Below are 17,344 nucleotides of genomic sequence, written 5' to 3'. Positions count from 1 at the left end.
GTAAGTGTACACATTTAAATGTGGCAATTTGTCAAACTGTTTTACCAGCAATATTAATACAAGCATAAGCCTTCTCCAAAAAAATCTATTTTTGACTTACTAATGACTATTGCCTGACAATGTCTTAAAGACTTAGAAGACATGAATCTAATATTTTTAAAGTATAAATTCAACAAAATAGAACCAATGATCTAATATCGGTAACTAAGTCTCTCTCTATGCAAGTAGCTAAGGGAAAAAGATACTAGAAGAGATTTAGAATCTATTCTGGCTCAAGAGAATTGGGGAAATTCTATACCTTTTTTTTTTTATCTATTAACATGTATCAGTTAAAATGATTTTGAGTGCTAAGATCTAGTCAAATTCCTAAAAATCATACAGTACAATTAAATCCGTGCTGAGATGCATCTTAATCTAAAACTTCTAAAACTTTTGTGACTTTTAGTAAAAGCATCATAAAAACAACTACAACCAGAGAAAACTGCATTAAAGTGACAAAATAGCAAGGCAAAGGTCAGGGAGCCAAGCAGGTCAAGAAAGTCCTTCTTCCCAATTTGGGGTCATTCTTCCCTCTAGCACTGATTGGTCTCCCCATAAATTCCACATTAGCTCCTCCCTTCAGCTGCAGCAGAAACACTTGAACTGCCTTCTCTCTTCACAAAAGTTTAGTTTGCTGATTGGGCATGAAACAAAGGGAAGACAGCAGGGGCACAATTTCTACAGGGGCAGGGGAGGCTGACAGGCTATTGTGCTCCGGAGGCATCCACAAGCTGTTAATTCTATTTTAACATCGTTAATAAGACTGTTAACACATCAGACTTTGTTTAGAGACCTTGAAAACATCAACAAACTATTAAAAGACCCACCTGAAATAAAATAGTATCCACTTTGGTAGCATCAGAAGGTTCATGTAAATCATATATTTATTTAATCTTTACAATTGAAAAACTAAAGAAAGGAAAAAGGGAATGTACTACCACAAAATGTGTGCAAGGACCCCAGATTCTTATGTTTAATATACCTGAAATATTCCTTTTATTATTTTGATATCCTCTTAGATCTATGGATTTTCAAAATAAAGAAGATATGCAATCACTTCCATGTGTATATGCAAAACGGGATTAAAAAAATACATCAATGAGCAGGTTTAATCAAACTGGAATGTTTTAAATGAATAACTAGTCTGATATTAACAGCAGTTAATTTTGTAATAGAATAGAAATGTTGTGACTGAAGTCTTTAAAGATTTAGGAAAACAATCTACTACATAAGAGAAATTTCTGTACTATACCTTTATATTCAACTAAAATATTGTTAAAGAATTTCAATACCTGCAAAAAGTTCCAATTCACAGCTTAAGGGAAATACAATTTTCTGAACATTATTTTATTTTATTTTTCTCTTTTGCTTTGCCTAACTTTAGGAATTCAGATTATTCAAGGTAAAAAGAATTATGCCTAAAATTAAGAACAGCTCAGTAATCAACAATCAACATTGTTAAGGAAGAAATTATTTCATTTTAATTTTGGGGGGTAAATGTATGTTTTGTCATGCCTTTTTCAATTAAAATAGCACATTTCATATGGAATTGTCTGCTAAAATTATTATAATTGACACATAACTACCATTTCATTTAAAGCAGAAAACAAAATATATTCCAACCCAATTTTTAAAACCAACGTTTTGGACACTGTATGTATCTGAAATCTAATGAGTGAAAAAATCTGAAGCACTTCAGATGTGGCTTTAAGTATTGATTTTCTTATACATTATAATACAAATGTGTAGGTATTAATTTAAAGTATCCTTGCCTATGTTTTATAAAAGAATATTAATTTGATATATTTGCCAGCACTGGCGAGGAAAATAGGAAAATCATAAGAGATTAAAATATAATAAAATACTGTAGATGGGATAAACAGCTTTTAAAAGAGCAAAGAATTCTAGGGAATATTTAAATATTTCGACTCCTTTGAAATGTGGCTGATGGTGGGCTAGGGTTAGGGGGGCGGATGGTGAATGAACAGAACACAGAGACTAATCACAAACCAGGACATTAATATCAGAACACAGAAGCATAAACTGATGAGTAAACGCTAAGGCAAATCTAAATGCAACGTCTGCATACAACACAATACCGAGATTGTGTTCTCAACAGGTCAAATGACCAATGAGTGACCGCTGGTACAAGGCCTGGGGGACTTGGGGCAAACCAGTTTGTGAAAGCATCAATCACCGCACGTTCTAAAAGTGGAAATCGAGGCAGTAACCCTGAATGATGACCAACCGAGGAATAATATTTGGCTACCACTGTTCAATTCACTTTCCCAAACACAATGCCGGGCTTGTTTCTCCGGCTTCCTACAATCTTTCATGCTTTAGATACACATATTTCAATCCCAGTATTTCAGTTGCCATAACAACTTCATAAATTTGTTCTCAGATGTCCTTTTTAATCACATCATTTAAAAAGCCAGATGAGTCGGTACAGTGCCTCAATTTATTCCATCCACACCTAGCTCGTCAGGAGTCTGCTTTTTGTTTCCTTTTCTTTAAGAAGCTCAAATACCTGAAAATAATGTAACTATTTCCTCTCTCTCTCCCTCCAGGAGCAAAGGAGATGCTTAAAAAAATTTTTTTGTGTGTGTCCTTACTATCTAAGTTTAAAAAAAACAGGTGACCTTCAATGCCCAGAAATCACTCATGGCTCATAAAAGTATACACCACTGCTAACGTTACCCAGTCATGTACAGAAAAGCTTATGCAGAACAATCCGTTTTATTTCTAGATATCAATTATTTATAATGCCAAAACAGGTTTTTGATAGCATCCTAGAGGTTTTAATTGGCTTCTAGTGATTATTACTACATAGTACCTTTAAAATATTATCTGCCTCATGAGGTGAAACTAAAACCATGCTAATGTATAACAGTTTCGACGGCATACATTAATTTTTAAAATACTCCAGGATGCTTTAGGATTTCATTTCAATAAAGAGTAAGGCCTAATATCACTGGCGTTCATCAAACAAACGACTTTTGCCAACATCAACAATCAAACAATAGGAAACAGGGCTGGACCAACAAATGGAGAGGGGGTGTTAAAAAATTCCAGCCATGCTTTTTGCATATGTAGTGAAACAGAAGACACTTCCCCTGTAGGTATTGAAATGCACAGATAAGAACACAAAAGGCCCTGAAGTGATTTGGAGGGTCACAATTTGCTATTAAACACAATACATAGAAACATGAAAGTCCACTTTATTGAACTTTAGAATGCTCGGCAATTCTAAGGGCTAAATCAGGGCAATCGACTATTTGAGACAGTTTTATTTTTAATTGTACTATCAGTTTGTTAGAACAGAAATATACATATATATTTTTAAGCTTAGGGGAATGACCTCACAGAGGAAAATGCTGTTTATAACCCCATCGTCAAACGTTAAAATCTGGGTGAATGGTATTCATCTAAGTAACAGCAAAAGGTAAATATTGGTTATATTTAGTAAAGATCATAAGAACAGATGTTTGATAAAAAGTTAGACCTTTCACTTCAAAAGTACTAAAATGACTAGCCCTTTGCCTCAGCCAAAAAAAAAAAACACAAAACAAAACTATTTTAATTATGTAAAAAGTGAAAAGAAGGTATGATTCTTTACCTCTGAATACTGAAGTAGTAAACAGACAGCATCAAAGGTAGGCTTGATCTGTTTTGCCTGAAAAATTAATAGGCTTTACAAGCCCTTTACAATATATTCTAGAAGTGTAAAACAGAGGCTCTGGTGACACCACCAGTCCCAGGGACAAAATGCAGCTGTGAATGAGCATTTGGGGTTGGGAGAGTTTGTTGTTGTTTAGTCAAAATGGATAAAATCTTCAGCCATAACTGGCTGTAGGACTTGCAGGATGCTTTCTTATCACCTACTCCTGCTTCTTCCCGCCCTTTTCCCTTCTCTGCCCCGCCACCCCACTGCCTGTTGGGAGAGAAAGCCTTGTTGTAGAAGAGGGCCCGGCTGCAAGGCCCGGTCACCCCAACTCTACAGTTTCAAAGGGCAGGGAGTTGAAAGGAGGGGAGGACAGTGCGAGGGGAAGGGATGCCGAGGAAAGACATCAATTCGGCATTCCTCTGTTGCTTCAGATCTTCGCACTTGTTTTCTTTCCCCCTTCTTCCCTCCTGGAAGGGTGAGGCGGGAACTAGCACTTCAAAGGGGAAACTTTTCTGGTGAGTGGAAGGACTTGTTATCCAGTTCAGGCTCTTTCCATCAGCCTGATTAACACTAACGGTTGCTATTGTTATTGATAAATATAAAATTATCTACCTTAGAAAAAACTCACTTTTCATGTCCTTAGCTTGCTGATGAAACTGTTGGTGTTACAAAGAAAGAGTACATAGAGTAACAGCACAAATGACTTCCCCTCACGTCAGCCCCCTTCGGAAAAACGGGAGGGTACCTTTGCTGAGAGGAGGCATGCAGGCAGTCTCTGCTTCGACATCAAACCCTCATCCTCATCATCCCCCCACAACATCCCTACATCCCACTCCTGGGGTGGGTAGTGCGGAGGGCTGAGAGGGCCCCAAGAGTCAACGGGAAGGGGAGGGACAGAAAAATGTCGCCAATTCAATAGTAGGAAACTGTACAGGGCAGGATAAGGCAGTGCACGTACTTTGGTTCTGCGTCTGCGATTAAGAGAGGAAATATGGAGTATCAAGGCAAGTACCTCCTAATGAAATAAACTTGGCTTATGTTCCTGTTCCCAGGAAACGCTGAAAAAGAACCTTGCCACGTCAGGATGAAGAGTACTATTTAAAGATGAATAAGGCAGAGATGCTTAATTCACTCACTATCACATTTTAATTGCTCAAAACAAAGCAGCTAAGTTTAGAAAGCGTTCAGAGTTTCCTCAGAATGTAATTTTCAGTGCAAAGCACATGTAATAATACCTTTAAAAACAGAAAGATTTTTAGGATCAAAGATCCAGTTAGAACTTTATTTAAAACTTTTTTTAAGGGTTTGACTTTGTTCCATGTTTTCAAATTTCAGAATTTAGATAATGTTATTACAATCTAACCACAAGCCATTTATTTCACAGTCTTTTTAAAGAAAAGATGAGAGAAAGAGACCAGGTGCCTTAATCTTTATAAGCTCAAAACCTGAATTAAAAAAATAACACTACTTAACAATTATATAAAAAGTCAAGAAGGACTTTTGAAAGACCTATCAAAAGACAATATTTGTATAGAATTTGAGCATTAGCAGCCAGCCTGACACAGCAAAACCATTGTATTTCCACAAGTTTTGTTTTGCCGTATACAGCTGTGTTTTCACAGATGCGAAGCCATGTGTCCCCACCAAAAGGTCTAGCCTTCCCTTCAGATGTGAATGCACATCAAAGGTTCAAACGCAGAAACACAAGCTCCTTTTCCCTTTGGAACATGTTTTTATTTTTCTGCAGTGGCTGCAAACCAGAATTTCCATCTGTTGTCCTTATGCAGTGTACAGGTTAACCTTAACAGTGGGGCTTGAAGCACTGTTATCTCAGCTAAGAAGCACACAGACGAGGCACGTTCACATGTACGCTCTGAATCTCTCTCCAAGATGTCCAAGCAGCTAAGAGAGAACTGAATCGGGCAGTAGCAGAATCAGTGCTCTGGATGTCTAGAAATTTATTATTTGTCTGAAACACGGGAACACATTATAAAGTTAAGATGGGGTTTTGCTCTTATACAACGTATGTCTTGATAAAGATGATATCTTCTGTGATTTCCTGTTTAGCCCTTCTCCCCTCATCCCCAGCATCAGGCAATAAGACATTCATTTTGCATTTGAACCTCAGCTTACTGAAATTTTCCTAACAATAGACAATTATTCAATAAATAACTCATTAATTTTAAACGATTTTTACTTCATTACAATTTGCTAATCCATAATTTTAAATGAGAACATTAAAAAATATTTCAGTGACCTCATCCTTTTAAATAATGCCCTTCCCTTAATTTCCATTGCCTTTATTGAACTTCCCTCAGAATGAATGCAGAAAGAAACCAGTTTCCCCTCTGCCATGAGAACATTTGCTTAGGAGAACAGTAAAAATACAGTGCTGCAGCAAATAAGGTGGGAGTTTTGAAGGTATTTTTGTCTGATTAAGATCTCTAAATATTTAGAAAGAAAGAGGAACCAGCTAGAGGAAGATTTACATATGCTCATGGACTTATCTGTAGAAGAAGAGAGATGGTGAGATAGAAAGCTTTGGCTAGTCCCTTGTGAGATTATACAAAAGCCCAGTGGAAACTGTCTTCGACCCATTTAATGCTGATGTGTGAGTGCCATCTAGTGGTCTGACTAGAACTGCACCCCAGCGTTCTACACCTAGAACAACTGGTCCTGTGGGCTTCAACCCTATTTTCCTATCCCATTCCGGTTCACTCAAGCACTCTCAGAATGCTCTTTCCAATAATTGTAGCTTTTATGCCCTAATTGCAAAGTAAACTGGAAAAAAACCCTCATAAAATAATAAAAGATGATCTCAAAGGTCGGGTGGGTTTGGCAGAAGCCAGAGAGGTGGCATTACAGGTCTCGCATTCAAGGGCTGCCTCAGAGCTATGTGGGGAACCCTAAATGGGCTGCTTCTCCATACAGAAGGGCTTCAACCACACCCGAAGGACCAGATCAAAAGAAGAGGGAGCTCTGCTATTCACAAATGCCCACTCTCTGGTATGGCATCTTAAATCTTTCGAGGAAAACAGAATTAGCCCTATGACTAAGCATTTGATTAATCATAAATCTACCTCCCTAGGCACTGAGAGGTAAAAAGAGATACTAGATTAGAGCTGAAAAGCACCTATTCCTACTCAAGAAGCTGGGACTCAAACAGGTGAAAGCTCCTCCCCAGGTGATCCACTGGCCTCACTGAGACCTGAATCCAGGTGGACACATCCTGACCTGGTCTCATTTTGCTATTTCTTCCTGCTCAGAGAAGGAGTTATCAGTGAGACAGTGTGGACAGCTCACATAAGAATGCATTAGGCTGGAAAAGTATTTGCAAGCCCCCTTCAGGGAATGGTGAGAGTGGGGAGAAATTCAACTTCCCGAAGTTGAATTCTTGATATTCTCACAAGCAGTGTGGACAACCAAAGCTATACGCTGAGCCCCCAGTCTTGGGGTTTGTTCACATGAAACTTAACCCCACAAAGGATAGGTCAAGTGTACTTAAAATTTAGGCCTAAGAGTCACCCCCAAGAGAGCCTCTTCTGTTGCTCAGATGTGGCCTCTCTCTCTAGCCAACACAGCAAGCAGACTCACCACCCTTCCCCTGTCTATGTGGGACATGACTACCGGGGTGTGGATCTTCCTGGCAGCATGGGACAGAAATCCCAGAATGAGCTGAGATTCAGCATCAAGGGATTGAGAAAAACTCTAGAATGAGCTGAGACCCAGCATCAAGGGATTGAGAAAACCTTCTCGACCAAAAGGGGGAAGAGGGAAATGAGACAAAGTGTCAATGGCTGAGAGATTCCAAACAGAGTAGAGAGGTTATCCTGGAGGTTATTCTTATGCATTAAGTAGAAATCACCTTGTTGTTCAAGATGTAGTGGAGAGGCTGGAGGGAACTGCCTGAAAATGTAGTGCTGTGTTCCAGTAGCCATGCTTCTTGATGATGACTGAACAATGATATAGCTTTCACAATGAGACTCTGTGAATGTGAAAACCTTACGTCTGATGCTCCTTTTAGCTACTATATCAACAGAAGAGTAGAACATATGGAATAAAAATAAATAATAGGGGGAACAAATGTTAAAATAAATTCAGTTTGAAATGCTAGTGGTAAATGAAAGCAAGGGGTAAGGGGTATGGTATGTATAGTCTTTTTTTCTCTATCATTTTATTTCTTTTTCTGTTGTCTTTTTATTTCTTTTTCTAAATTGATGCAAATGTACTAAGAAATGATGAATATGCAACTTTGTGATGATATTAAGAATTACTGATTGTATATGCAGAATGGAATGATATCTAAATGTTTTTTGTTAATTTTTTTTAATTAATAAAAAAAGTTTAAAAAAAAAAAGGTGTAGCGGAGAGACTGGGGGGAACTGCCTGAAAATGTAGAGTTGTGCTCCAGTAGCCATGTTTCTTGATGATGATTGAACAATGATATAGTTTCACAATGAGACTCTGTGAATGTGAAAACCTTATGTCTGATGCTCCTTTTAGCTACTATATCAACAGAAGAGTAGAACATACAGAATAAAAATAAATAATAGGGGGAACAAATGTTAAAATAAATTCAGTTTGAAATGCTAGTGGTAAATGAAAGTGAGGGGTAAGGGGTATGGTATGTATAATCTTTTTTTTCTCTATTATCGTTCTATTTCTTTTTCTGTTGTCTTTTTATTTCTTTTTCTAAATCGATGCAAATGTACTAAGAAATGATGAATATGCAACTATGTGATGATATTAAGAATTACTGATTGTATATGTAGAATGATATCTTGTTTTGTTTAATTTTTTTTAATTAATAAAAAAAGTTAAAAAAAAAAAAAAAAGAATGCATCAGGGCTCCTTTGTGCTTCCCAGAGAGTGCTGGAAATGAGTCTCATAACAAAAGTACTCGTGGAGTCACAGAGCATCAGTGAAGACAACTGTAGCACACCAGCATCTCATACAGGAGGTAAACTGAAAGAGACAGATTTCCCTTAAGAGTCCCTGACTCACAGCTTCTCCCCTCCACTTGCGCTTTGACAATAATAGCAAACAGTTACATCACATTTACTATGTCCATGCATGTTCTAAGATCTTTAAATATCCTATCTTGCTGACTCCTCACAGAAGCTCTATGAGGCAGGTACTATTACAATCCCCATTTCAAAAGAGGAGGAAACAAGATGAGAGAGGCGGACTCCTTTGCCAAGGTCACCAACTAACATGCAGCAGTGCTGGAATTTAAATGCAGTCTGTCTGCCTCTGGATTGTCCTGCCTCGAGGGAAGCATGTTTCCCTAGGTATTAAACTGTGGACGTTTGAAGCATTTAATCAGATAAAGAATGTGTTAAAACGCCAATGGGGTCAGCCCTCAGATATGCAGGCAAGAGGGCCAGCAATGTGACCTTGGCCAAGCCATGCAATGTCAAGAGAATCAGATTGTCTGTCTACAAGTGGGGATACAATGTCTGCCTTGTGTACCTCAGAGAGGGCTGATGAAAATGAAATAAGATCATCTGTGTGGCCATACTCCAGAAAGAGTAAATTTTGCCAGAGTGGTGTTCGTTTTTATTATTTCATGCCATTTCCTCCGTCTGACTCAGGGGCATCCAGGGAGGGCTGTGCCAGGAACTGAAAACAGGCACTAGAAGTAAGGCAGACACAGTTTCCCATACTTCAAATACCTACTTTGGCTATGAATTCCACGGCCAACCATCCCCGGAGCCTGCCATCTACAGAGTACCCTTCCCCCAGCTCTGCCAAGCCCACCTCCTCGTAGCTGCCCCTCTAGCCATTTCTGTAGTACCTATGCAGGTGTACTCTGTCCCGGGAGGGAGGAGAGATGCCAGGCCACACTGTCCTGGTTTCCTTATGGGGTCACACACTTTTGGTGTAAACGTGAAAAAACATAAATTATCCTGACAGTCACACACACACAAAAATGCGCCACTGCAGTGCTCAGCAGTAACTCCCATGGTTTTTAGGCAGTTAAGGAGGGAAATTCCCATGGGAGACAGGCCATTGCATAAAAGAATGGGCTTTGGAGCAGATCTGGCCAGAAACCTGGGTCTGCCATCCATCAGTGTGGTTACTGTGGTCCCAGGAAGGTACTTACTGTGGTCCCAGGAAGGGTCTCATGCTCATCAAATATGGAACAGAGATCCTAACACCTGTCTCACAGGGCTGGCATCAGAGTTACATGAGATGGTGTACAAGTGAAGTACACAGCTCAGGAGCCAGCCAAGGTGTGGGGTGCCATGTATATGAATTGATTGACAGAAAGGAGGAGGGAAGAGAAGGCCGGGGCTGGGGGGTGGGGTGGCACTGTATGCATCACCAAGGGAACTGTACTGCACTAACTACAGCATAGCTTGCATCCCTCTATCCACACCAGTTGGGGTGTGTGTGGATAGCTGAATGCTTAAGAACATGGATGTAAAGGCAGGAAGAACTAAGTCCACAGTCCTAGCTTCTCACTTATTAGTGGAGTGACCTTGGCCGAGATATTAACCAGAGTCTGTCCCTGTAGGATTAACATCAGTACCATTATTTGTTACTATTATTAAAACAAGCTTCCTATTCCAGTTTTACTTATGAGATCTCGCAATGAGGACCCTTGAACATTTTAATTTTGTTAAAATGCTATTTCATTAGAATGAAGACTCATCTCTTCATGTAACTCATTACTGGGTTTGAGGGTGGGTGCTGTGTGCTCTGCTGACTTTTATTTTCAACTACTGCTCTGCACATAACAATCTCACCTATGGCTCGGCACATAACAATCAAGTGATAAATATTTGATGTGATTGCTTTGGGGACATTAAGAATGAACCAGAACACAGGGACGTGGAAGCAGCATAATACAGAGCGAAAGAGAAGATGTAGAATCAAAAGACTGAGTTGGACAGGCAGCCCCCCGCCCCATTGCATGGGGCTTGGTACGAGGGTACAGTGGAGGCTCTAATCCCCAGTCAGCTCCTCCTTTCGCACCCTTGCCTCAGTCCCACGTGTGTGGACCTCCAGCTCGCACATCCAAGTTCCATGCCTCACACCCCATCCCTGTCCTGTCCCTCAGCTACCCCAGGAGTCTAGGTACAAACACTGCCTCCCCCGTCACAGAGGGGAATGAGAGGGACTAGAAAGAGGCTTGTGGATGCCCAGCTAAGATAACATTTTCTAGCCTCCCTCATGTCTGGATATGCTCATGAGACAAAGTTCTGGTTAATGGGATGTGAGCTGAATGACGTGAGCAGAAGTATCCTATACCTATAAAAGGCAGGTGTGTGTCCTCCCATTCCCCTGTGTGACGGGGGAGGCCTAGAGCAGCAACCAGGATGATGTGATGGGTGCCACATGCTGAGGATGGCAGAGCAGAGCGACAAGATTAGAGGAGCCGGGGTCCTCCCAGAGCATGAGTATCAGTCCTGCGCTCCTACCCATATTATGTGTGAGGAAGATAAAGTATCTTGATTAAGGCACTGTATTTGGGGGTCTTTTTTTTATCACAACTCTCAAACCTAACTTAACTACTATTTATTGGATGAGTTTGAATGAAATGAACACCTATCCCATTGTGCTTAGCAGATGGTGAACACTCATCATGATCATCTGAATCAATCTAAATTTGAGCAGGAGAAGAAACAAGTAAGCCCAAAGTATACTACTGGGTGGCTGGGAGATTTGGATCCTTGTGGAATTCCAGAGTATAAAGGAAGTTAAATAAAAAGTAACCAGGAGATTATGAAATTTACTGTGCAAATGTAGGTTTTACAATGATGATATGGATATTTTATTTAAATATACCTATGGTTATGCTAAGTAAGATATCCATTTTTGGTGGTTCTAAGTGCATTGTTCGTTTACTGAAATAAAAAAAAAATACACCAAAAAACAAACAAACAAACCAAAACCAAAAAAACAGGTTATGAAGAGATACTTAAAATATGTAAATAAATGGAGACCAGTAAAAAAAAAGTAACAAGGAGATAAGGAGTTGGTGAATAAATCTAAATCCAGGACCTAAGTCTCCAAGATACTCCCTCCAAAATAGTGTACTTTTTTCAGACAGTCAATTTTGCCATGAAGTCATTAGCCTCACGTCCAAGACTCTTCAGTGGTGGCCTGTTACCTAATCCTGCTCTTTAAAAAGGCCATCATTAAAAAATACCATCATAATTGCCACATTCTGAAATACCTACAGGCACTCCTGGCTACCTACAAAGCAATGTCTAAAAGCCTTAGCCTAGAAGTCAAGGGTCTCCACAATCTGGCCAAATGCAGTTTTCCAATCTTGTTGCCACTTCCCTATATAAATCTTCGCACTTCAAACTGGCTTATTTGCCTTTTCCCAACACACTGTACACTTCCTGCCTCCCATGATTATGCTCATATAATTCCCTCTCCCCCAAAGACATCCCCCCTCTTCCAAATATGTTTAAATCCTACTCATCATTGAAATAATATTGTATGATCACCTGCTTGTCATCTTTGAAGCAGTATCTTCTTCCGCTTGTGACTGCAGCTCTTCCCACCTTTCTATCACTCGCTCAAGGTAGTCAGCATGGCCCCTTCCATAGGGTAAAGGGCTATCCATTGTTTCAATTTCTTTTTTTTTTTTTTACATGGGCAGGCACCGGGAATCGAACCAGGTCCTCGGGCATGGCAGGCAAGCATTTTTACCTGCTGAGCCACCATGGCCCGCCCAATTTTTTTTTTTTCTTTTCTTGGAGGAAATAAGCTTCAGGATTATTCTCACCTCAAAGACCCAGACAAGAACCTGACTGTTCTTGCATGCAGGTCTCTGAGGGGTTTCCTCCACAAGTGTCAAGGTGAAAGATGACATGACATCACTAAAGTGGCATTACTGTAACAGTGCCTTCTCTTTCTCACCTCAACCATACATATCTACTCTACACCCCATGTCCCCAAGCTTTACTTTAGGCAAACTGCCAAGAAATGATGCCTACTAGCAGGGGCATATGTTATCATTCCTTCCCAGGAATATCTGTATTTTATGGGAGAACTCAGTTCCCCTTTGAGTAGAAATTCCTGCTCAGAACCCTTAGCAAGTCACATTAGAGAGGCCAATCAAGTTGCTATAGTGCTAGAAACAATTCCTGCCATATGCTAGGCACTAAGGCAGGCACTGGGCTTTCAAACAGGTATAAGAAATAGCCCTACCCTCCAGGAGATTTCAACTAATATGGGAGACAGAATGGGGTATAAAGAGCACTTATCACACATGGATAAAGCTATAGCAATGCAAAAGAAGAATCTCTGTTAGCCAGGGTGTGTGTGTGTATGTGTGTATGTGTCTGTGTGAGTGTGCAGCAATTGGTAAGATGTCACAAGGGGAAGTGAAGTTTGCTCAGCAGGATTTCACCAGGTAGAAAATGGAAAGTGGAGTACTGTAGACAGAAGCAGTAGCCTGAGCAGGCACAGAGACAGAATAGAGGATGGGGTATCTCATCACAATAATGTAATGGGGAGCTGGGCACATGGGGTGGGAGTGGAGATGATTCCGGAAATACAATTTTAAGTCAGAGTGTGCAGAACATTATATGGCCATGGAAGGTCTTCATTCTTCAGTGTTGGAAGCTATTGAAGCTTTCAGGGAATAGAGCAACATGATGAGATTTGTGGTCAGAAAGCTCCTTCTGGAAGATGGGTGGGAGGGTAGAAGGGCCAGGAATGAGGATACCAGTGTGATGGGCCAGGACAGCAGGTGAGGTGAGGCAAGTAGAGGGTGAGCAGAGGCTGGGCTGTAGATATGCAGAATCAAAGGGGTCTGATGGGATCAAGGATAACTCCAAGTATTTCAGCAGAAAGAAGCCACAAAATGTAGAGCTATGGCCTCCACGTCAGTGGTCTTGAGTAGTGCAATGACCACTGAGAGCACCAGCTCCCACACAGAGGCCTCCCTTCCCCTACTCTCTGGAAGAGCACGTTTTTCTTTGACCAAATCAAGAGTCAGCCTAAACCCTAAACGAGAAGTTAGCAATACAGTTTCTATCTCCTGGGCTAGTAAGAGCAAAAGGTTTCTAACCTTTCTAAGCTGAGGTTTCTAACACTGTCCTTTTTTACCCACCGCTGGCTCCCCCTTGAAAACATTGTTTCACTAAGAATCAAAAACACGTAACAACTAAGTTCTTCATTCTCTGTTTCAAAATTTCCCTGCCCTTTATCCCCTTTTAGCAGCAAATAAGAAAGATTTGTCAAAGAAACAATGATATTGTGAAGATATATTTAATGCATCTCAATTAAGTCTACTTAGCTGATGGGAGTTATTTAGCTTTTTTACCTTCATGATATAATATTTAAAGGGTACTTATGTTTCTCATAAAACTGCACCTGGACTATCATATGAAAATTAGATACCAATTAGTATTTTAGTTAAAATTGGTCCCTACGCATCATTGTCTTATGCTAGAAGTGAGCTGGCACGAACAACAAAGGGTTGCTATTAATAGTACAACACAGAACGCAAGTGGAAAACTTGAGTGAAATTATGTTTTTAAAACCCACTGTTTAGTGCCCAGAAAAGGGACAGACTGTGCAGCATCTGTGCTGGTGGGATATGGAACTAATAAATCATTGCCATTTTTACTACACACAGGCAGAATTTCATAGTATATCCAAAATCAAACATATTTGCTGTCCGAGAAAAATGATTTACATTCCAGGTCTTTTTTTACTCAATTTGAAAGTTTATGCATTTGGACAACCTAGATGACTTTATTAATTTAACTCTCCTGTATCATTTACTTTTTTGGGGGTGGGGTGGGGGGTTAAATTTATTAATGAAATAATATAAACATATATACATTTTTTGTGTGTTCAAACATAAAAACATATTAATTTGAAAGAGTAATTTGGGGATGCAATGTTATGTAACATATAAGACTGAGCTAAAAAAAATAACACTTCTGACTACTAGTGAAGCTAAATGGCTAACTTTCTATTATCATCCAAGAAAGCAGTAGAATAGCATATTAATTGTATGAGAATATCAAAGCAAGTTAAAGATCCTAAACATCAAAGACAGGGTAATATCCTGCTTCAACAAATAAACTTATGAAGATTTTTAAGACATTTTTGGCCTTCCTATATGCTCCTGAATCATTAATGTAATAAGAAGGGACTTCTAAATAGCCACACAGATAGTTCTACTAATCAAATTAACACCATAATGTACTGACAGTGAGAGAAGCCATGGAAAACAAGGACTGATGGGCATATTGTTTCAGAATTCAAAGAAACAATGAAGTATTCATTTTGGCATTCCACCATTATCTTACCTATACACTATTTTAGAAAATTGTAAAACTCAGGAACGCGAAGTCCAGAAGGGATGACATATATTTGGAGCCTCTGAACAGTTGATGGTGTTCAGATTTTTGTCCTAGGACTTGAAAAGTTAAAGGCATAGTCCTGCCAATTGTGAGATGCCCTCTCCAACAGAGACCACCCACAACTACGGATTTTCCATCTGGTGAACAAAACAGACAGCTTCCTAATTATTTTTAAAAAGGATTTTTTTCCCCTAACATACTTTCTTTATTTGTCTGTGACCTGGAACTTAATGGAAAACCTGGTGCATGCCAACTTCATTTCTTGTAATGAAACATCCTATTTTATTGTTTTAACTGGGGTTTTAAAAGGCTTTAAGATTGAAATTATTACCTCCAGAGCTAACAAAATAAACCACCAAGACAATTACAATGAACAACTGTTTTCTCTCAACATAGAATATCTTGTTTAAATATTAACCACTGAAGTTTTCTCTCATAATCAACATGATGAAAATAGGAGGGAAATTATTTTCAGTCGTTTTTCAACTGGGCACCCATACTGCTAGTGTCAAAATCTATGGCTTTTCCAACAAGATGGCCACCACTGCCAAAAGCATGCTCAGAAATGCCAACTGTAATTAAAATCTGGCACCTGTCTTGGGCACCAAATTTGCTTCTAATATCTCTATGTTGAAATGTGTCTCAGCTTTGAGAGGACGTAAGATGCTTCTTGCCCTCTACCCTTCGGAAAAACACTCAAGTAGAAAAATTGACGGCTGTTATCCCCAAAATCACATTTTTACATCTTAACTATGCTAAATCTTCTCTGCTTTCTTTCCTTGAATCTGTTTAATTAGTCCCAAGAGAATCAGTTTATATTCCCTTCACATATTCTATTTGTATAGATCCCAGGAAAAGGACTGAAATAAGTTCTTCATTGTATGGAAGTATGCGTTGTGGATGGTCAGTATGGCATGGATAGATTTTACAATGAGTTTGATACTATGGATTGGAAGCTATAGGTGGCAGTGGGGTGCTTCCTTAAGGTTATTCAGAGACTGGAGCAATAAATATTGATTTGCTGCACATTGCAGTGGTCCTCTTTGACTGATGTCCATGAACAAGCTAGTGTCGAAACTATTGCTTTGTTCAGATGGGGCTTTCTCAAAATCTTACTAAGGCTCTTAAAACAAAAACAAAAAAAAACTATAGCATTTCTCAAGAAGGAACTCCAATCTCTCTTGCAAGTCTTTCAAACGCTGACACCTGGATCTACTTTGTTGAGGGCAGAGTGGTCCCCAGGCCCAGTTTTTACTTTGGAGGGTTAGATCTATTGCATGTCAAACAGTCACACAGCACCCTCCCTAAGCCATAAGCTCATGATCAGAAATCCTGCCTACCTTGCTCATCCCTGTCTCCTGGGGCCTAGAAAAGTATCTGGCACAAAAAAAGGGGCTCAGACACCCCTTTCCTACATGAAATATTTAGAATGAGCATAGCCCAAATATTCCTAAAGATTGAAAGAAGGGTCAAAGGAGGAGGCATTATAACAGAGAAGATAGGATTTAACAAATGAATATGACTGCTGAGTCATTATATTGTTATTTCTTTTAGTCTCTAGTCTTGGAGCAGCTAGAAGTAAAAACCTAAAATTGTGGAACTGTAATCCACACCAAACTCTGAAATCTGTTCTACAACTAATCGTTGTGGTGAGTTTGAAATTTATTGCTTTTTTGTATAGATGTTATTTTTCACAATAAAAATTAATTAATTAATTAAAAAGGGAGCTCAGAAAAAAAAGGGGCTCAGTAAATGCCTATTGAAAGAATGACAGGCAGATCTTGAGTGAGTTCGTTTTTGTGAAGAACTTCTTATGTTAAGACCTATATAAGCACACTGTTTCAATGGTAAAAGGAACCTAATTACGTGAATTATAAATTATTGTGAATGCAGGGTAGATGCTATTCTCCCCAACCTCTTTTAGGGGCCCAGTGCTTGATCGATTCCACAAACATATTGACATTTGGACTTGCCCAAGTCTCCCTTCTTAGAAGCACTGTCTTTCAGCAACTCTGCTTACCACAGGCCACTTTGAGCTCTTTTAACACATCATTCTTCATTAGAAATTACAGGGGGAAGGAACATGACAAACCATTTAAAGTACAAATTGATTTTATTATTAAGTAATATGGAAAATGAATAAAAGTAGGGCATAATTTATGACACTACTGCTAAAAAAATATATCCAATAAATTGCTTCTTTGGAACTGAAAAGAATTTTTCCCAATGCAAAAATGTTACAAATGACAGTTAGGAACTCTGGATAGTTCTCAAGAGCCATTTAATCCATACAATG

The 17,344-nt window shown here is 39.2% G+C and overlaps 1 protein-coding gene across 2 annotated transcripts in view; it reads right to left on the bottom strand.

Annotated features, from left to right (window-relative positions):
- Positions 1-17,344, bottom strand: part of CLYBL (citramalyl-CoA lyase) — a 291,846-nt gene that overhangs the window by 210,104 nt on the left and 64,398 nt on the right. The gene's annotated exons all lie outside the window — the stretch shown is intronic.

The sequence above is a fragment of the Tamandua tetradactyla genome, chromosome 4 (assembly GCF_023851605.1).
Source record: "Tamandua tetradactyla isolate mTamTet1 chromosome 4, mTamTet1.pri, whole genome shotgun sequence".
Taxonomy (NCBI): domain Eukaryota; kingdom Metazoa; phylum Chordata; class Mammalia; order Pilosa; family Myrmecophagidae; genus Tamandua; species Tamandua tetradactyla.
Note: the sequence above shows the minus strand (reverse complement) of the source record. Positions and strands in the feature narration are given on the sequence as shown.